This window comes from Balaenoptera musculus, chromosome 20 (genome assembly GCF_009873245.2).
Source record: "Balaenoptera musculus isolate JJ_BM4_2016_0621 chromosome 20, mBalMus1.pri.v3, whole genome shotgun sequence".
Taxonomy (NCBI): Eukaryota; Metazoa; Chordata; class Mammalia; order Artiodactyla; family Balaenopteridae; genus Balaenoptera; species Balaenoptera musculus.
Genome location: NC_045804.1, coordinates 43,057,354 through 43,063,431, shown reverse-complemented (window position 1 = coordinate 43,063,431; position 6,078 = coordinate 43,057,354).

Genomic DNA, 6,078 nt, shown 5'->3' with positions numbered 1-6,078 from the left:
TTCCTCCCAGCCCCTCTGCCTCTCACAAGTCTCTCCCTGTTCCCCCACACAGCCCTCCACTACTGCCAGGAGAGCAAGTGTGTCTCTCCCCTCCCACCCTGGCTGTGCTCTTGGTAATCATGGTAACCATGGTAACCACTGGATTACCTTCCCCTTCCCCCTTTGTGCTCATGGCTCGGCATAAGAGAGTCAGGGTCTTAACACCTCCCAGCTCTACCCCAAAACAGGACTTAAGTAGCATTTTGGATAAAATAACCCAGAAATTTACTTGAAAAGAAGACAGTATCCAGGAATTCCCTGGCGGTCCAGTGGTTGGGACTCCATGCTTTCACTACTGAGGGTGTGGGTTCAATCCCTGGTTGGGGAACTAGGATCCCACAAGCAGCATGGTGTGGCCAAAAAAAAAAAAAAGAAGAAGAAGACAGTATCCAAGGACCCAGGCTGAGCATGACCCAGCAGGTTCAAGGCTGTCATGGGGGCCATGGCGTCTGGCTGGCCCTCCTGCCCCAGTCCTGGCCTGGCCTGGCTTATTTGTGTCCAACTCTGCGTTTTCCCCCACAAGATGCTAGAGGTACTGATGGGGTTCAGGGCAGGCAGCCACTTTGGCATATGGATTACTTTGAGCTGAAGATAATCAAGGCCTAAAAAGACTTTTCACCTCCTGCTCAACTGCCTAAAAGAATTTAGACAGAAAGCCTGGTCCAGGAAGAGAGCTCTCAACAGAGAGAATTGCAGAGGATGGGCTGGGGGTGGGAAGCTGAGGAGCTGGGTGGGGTCCCATTGTCTCTGCGCGACGTGGTGAACGTTCTTCCCATCTTCCAGTGAATTCCCTTTGACGCCCCAGACCCCTACCCGCTTCTCCCACCTCAGGATGCATATAAGCCCCAACTGACCAACTGTCTTTGAGCCTCTTGTGTCTAAGTGAGGCTCCCATACGTACGAGATTAAACTTTTCCCCTGTTAATTTGTCTTACACTGATTTAATTATTAGACCAGCCAAAAGAACCTAGGAGGGTAAAGATATTCCTTCCCTACACTACCAAAGTCTGTCCCCTGCCCTCCTGCCATTTTAGCATCTGTGTCCCTGGGAGTATAAAAGAACAAAGAGAAGGTGGAGGTGTATCTCCAGCCTGACTTAACAGAAGTTTATATTAAAATGAACAAAGCAAAACAAAATCAACCAAAATCCCTCTCTTGCACTCAGACCATGTTCAGGGTCACAAACACTTAAAACGCATCGCTGGGCTCCACCCCCAAAGTTCCTGACGCTGTATAGCTGGTTGAGGGCAGAGAATTTCTCTTTCAAACAAGTTCCCAAGGGATGCTATGCTGCTGGTCCTGAGACCCCACTTGGAGGACCACTGGCCTTCAGAAAAGGGCTGATATTCTGCCAGTTCGCACCTGTGTACTTCCCGGTCATTTTCGACCAGCGTCGTCTCTGATTGGTGGGTGTCTACATATTTTGACTATCTCATTTGCCTACAGGGACCAGGGAAGTAATGGGTATATCTGGGCTGGATGAAATGCCTGGGCCCCTCAGTCTAGCATGTCACCTTCTCACTTTTGATAGGTATAGGAAACGTGTCCCTGTCCTCTTTGCTCTAGGCAATGAAACACAGGCCCCGGCAATTGGCAGGAGCAGGAACTAAGCAGGACAGAGGCTGTCCAGCCCCGTGGGGGGCAGCTGTGCTCAGCCGCAGCTGATGGCTGCCTCTGGGAAGACCAGCCCAGTATTGACCAAAGAAGGCAGAACTTCAGATTTTTCTGTGAATGTTTCCTGTTTTTAAATGCTAGCAACTGATTTAGAAACATATTTCTTAAACTCTGCAGGTCAAACAAAATACACCTGCAGGTGGAGTCCTCTGAGTTGTGAGAAGTGAAGGCTGAATGTCCTAACACCTTACAAGTTCAGTCCCCTCATCTGGAAACAGAGAGGACAATTCTCGAGTCATGGGGCTCTTGAATGGATAGGATGAGATAGTGTGCATCAAAGTGCCACATAAATTGAAAAGCGCCATGTAAATGCTGGTTGACACTGTCCCCTTTGCCATGTTTCCCGGAGACTTTGGGCAGGTTGCAGAGCAGGGGAGGGAGAGGGCATGGGGGGAGGGAGCTTTACTAGGTAGGGGGGAAAGGAATGCCTCCGGGAGCACCCCCGCGCCCCCATATCCTCTGTGCCTCAGGGCTTCTGCCCCCCATGGGTCTCCTGTCCCTCACCCCTCCTACCTCCTGGGATGACTCCTTGGAACCCAGGCAAGGTTTGGGTCTCTTGAGAATGTCCATGAAATAGTTAAAATTGGTGAAGCCACTGTACCTAGAGTATGCTTGGGCTCCAGAAACTTTATGAAGAAAACTCATGAAGCCCGAGGGCAGAGTCCAAACACGTGGAGCAGCCAGGATGGAAACACCAACTGCCCGCCCTCAGCCTTCCTGGGCCTGGGTATATTGGGTATATGTGTACCGAAGAGAGAGAAGGCGGGCTAGAGGCACGGGGAGGAAACCAGGTTAATGGGAACAGCAGTTAAGTAGATGATCTCAATGAAAAGTGCTTCTCAGAGGGGACTAGTTACATAAACCATGGGCTATGTGTGCTGTGGGCTATCATGCAGCTATTAAAAGACTAAATTAGATCTACATGCGTGAACTGGGAGGGCTGACCCTGATCTATTCACAAATAAGTTTCAGGGGAAAATATATTTATGTGACACTGTATATCACATGAGATTTATGTATTGGGTTGGCCAAAGAGTTCGTTCAGTTTTTTTCTGTAAGATGGCTCTAGTAGCGCTTAGTTGTCTTTAACTTCATTCAAAACAATTTTGTTAGATTGTATGTGACAGCTGGTGAATTTTTGTGTAGCCATTTTAATATTGAAGATGGAAGAAAAAAAGCAACATTCTGGGCATATACGCTTTATTATTTCAAGAAAGGTGAAAACGCAACTGAAACACACAAAAAAGATTTGTGCAGTGTATGGAGAAGGGGCTGTGACTGATCGAACGTGTCAAAAGTGGTTTGCGAGGTTTTGTGCTGGAGATTTCTCGCTGGACGATGCTCCACGGTTGGGTAGACCAGTTGAAGTTGACGGCGATCAAACCGAGACATTGGTTGAGAACAATCAACGTTATACCACGCGGGAGATAGCCGACATACTCAGAATATCCAAATCAAGCGCTGAAAATCATTTGCACCAGCTTGGTTATGTTCATCGCTTTGATGTTTGGGTTCCAAGTAAGTTAAGCAAAAAAAACCTTCTTGACCGTATTTCCGCATGCGATTCTCTACTTAAACGTAATGAAAACGTTCTGTTTTTAAAACAAATTGTGATGGGCGATGAAAAGTGGATATTGTACAATAATGTGGAACGGAAGAGATCGTGGGGCGAGGGAAATGAACTACCACCAACCACACCAAAGCCTGGACTTTATCCAAAGAAGGTGATGTTGTGTATATGGTGGGATTGGAAGGGAGTCCTGTATTACGAGCTCCTTCTGGAAAACCAAACGATTAATTCCAACAAGTACTGCTCCCAGTTAGACCAGCTGAAAGCAGCACTCGACGAAAAGTGTCCGGAATTAGTCAACAGAAAACACAAAATCTTCCATCAGGATAACGCGAGACCAAATGTTTCTTTGATGACCAGGCAAAAACTGTTACAGCTTGGCTGGGAAGTTCTGATTCATATGCCATAGTCACCAGACATGGCACCTTCAGATTTCCATTTATTTTGGTCTTTACAAAATTCCCTTAATGGAAAAAATTTCAATTCCCTGGAAGACTGTAAAAGACACCTGGAATAGTTCTTTGCCCAAAAAGATAAAAAGTTTTGGGAAGATGGAATTATGAGGTGGCCTGAAAAATGGCAGAAGGTAGTGGAACAAAAGGGTGAATATGTTGTTCAATAAAGTTCTTGGTGAAAATGAAAAATGTGTCTTTTATTTGTACTTAAAAACCAAAGGAACTTCTTGGCCAACCCAATATATATATGTCATATATATCATGTATGTGATGTCGTTGTTTAATAAAACCACCACAAGCCCCAAACCATGTTTATATGCAGCAGAGAGGAAGAAAAGACTCCAAGTTTAACACTGCTCATCTCAGGATAGGGATTAGAACGAGGTGTTGGGGGGTGGGGGGAGGCGGTAGGGAATGAAGGTTTAACATTTTTCCTGTCATTTCAGTAATGTTTGACATTGCAATGGGTCTGAGTGACTTTTCTAATATAAAGACATCTAACAAATACACATTTTTTTTTTTAAGATTCCAGGTATTAATCAGGTAAGTCTGGGTTTGAATCCTGCCTCTGCCACTTTCTAACTTGGGCATGTGATATAACCTCTATGGGCCTGTCCCTTCAACTATAAAATGGGTTAATAAGAGTACCTACCTCCTAGAGTTATTATGAGGATTAAATCGGATACGTGTCTTATGATAAGCGCAATGTCCAGAATTGTCTCAGTACTTGCTTGCAATTACTTTTACCAAAGAATATAATTTTAGTGTAACCCAACTACAACAGACCCCAAAATGTACTGTGGCTCAACCCCAGTCGTTTTCTTCTTGCTCACATTCCAGCCCCGGACAGGTATGGCAGGTGGCAGGTGGCCTCTTCCATAGTCATGCAAACACCCAGACCACTGGGATGCTGCCATCCACTGACACGTGGCTTCCCAAGTTGCCCCGGGAGGTCTCCGCTCTGCCAACCAAGAGGGAAAGAGGATGAGAGGTGCTTGTGGGGGGTTTTATGGGCCAGGCACTCACTTTCCATTGGGTAGGATTCAGTCCCACGTTCCCACCCAACTGCAAGGGAGGCTGGGAAGTGGGTCCACCTGTTTCCAAGAACAGAAGCTGGAAGAAAAGACACGTGGGCTTCAGTGAGAGCCAGCAGTCCCAGGGTCTATCTCCTGGCTTCCCTCTGCCCGCTCAGATCTCACCTGGATGCCCTCTGAGCACAACCCGGCTGCCCGCCCACAGGCTCGCCTTCTCAGTGAATGACTCCATCACCCGCAAAGGCAGACATCTGCGATATTACCCTAAAAGCTCACCTCTCCCACTCATCTGATCAACGTTCTGTTCGTTCTCTCTCCTGCCTCTATCCATCCTATATACCTAAAACATAAATCTGATTACGGCCCTCCCCTGCTCAAGAATTTTCGATAGCTCCCCAGGGCTGCCATGTTAAAGCCTAAACTCCTTGGCTCGGCATTTACGGGATCCTCTCCAGATTTCTTCTACTCGCCAGGTTCCATTTCACAACGAACAGCCAAAATACTCCTCATTTCCCAAGCACACCCTGTATTCCCAGACCTCTAAGCCTTTGCTCAAAGTAAAATGGTCTCCTCCTGCTTATATGCACCAGGCGTGTTACCCTTCAAGTCAGCTCCAAGGTCACCTCCTCCATGAAGCCTTCCAGGCAGACTGAGGGACCCCTTCCTTGAGCCACTCACTGGCTGAAGGTAAGGTCTCTACTTTTTATCTGTGTCCCAGCACTTTGCACCATCTTTTGAACACAGTAGGTGCTCAGTAAATGTCTGGCCAATAAGTTCCCCAACTTCTTATGAGAAGGAAGTTCTGGAGTCAAGCCATGGCCCAAGTCCCGGACTAGCCCCCCACCAGCTGTGCCAACTTGGGGAAATATCTTAACTTCTCTGTGCCTCACCCTCCTCAGCTGAAACGTCGCAACAGTTCCTACCCCATGGTGCTGCTGTGAGGACAGGATTAAGATCAGATGATGTGTAGAAAGCGCCTCCCTGGCTCAGAGGATGTTGGTCCCCCTTCGTCTCCATCTGTTTTGCTTACCCTGACCTCCTGCTTACCTGTCTCTCTTTATAACTGGCAAGGAGAGGCTCCTAGAAATAAGATTTAGATAAATGACCACTCCCCACCCCACAAGGCTTCCATAATGCAAAGGCCCTTCGAGCAGAGATGGCGACTGGTCTGAGTGTGCTCATGGGCTGTCACTGTTGGGGGCTGGAAGACCTTCCTCCGTGCGACATGGGCTTTGATGCTCTTCTGTCTCCGTTCCTCCATCTGTTTAGAGATATCTGCCTTTGAGGTGCAGGCACAACTTCTCTC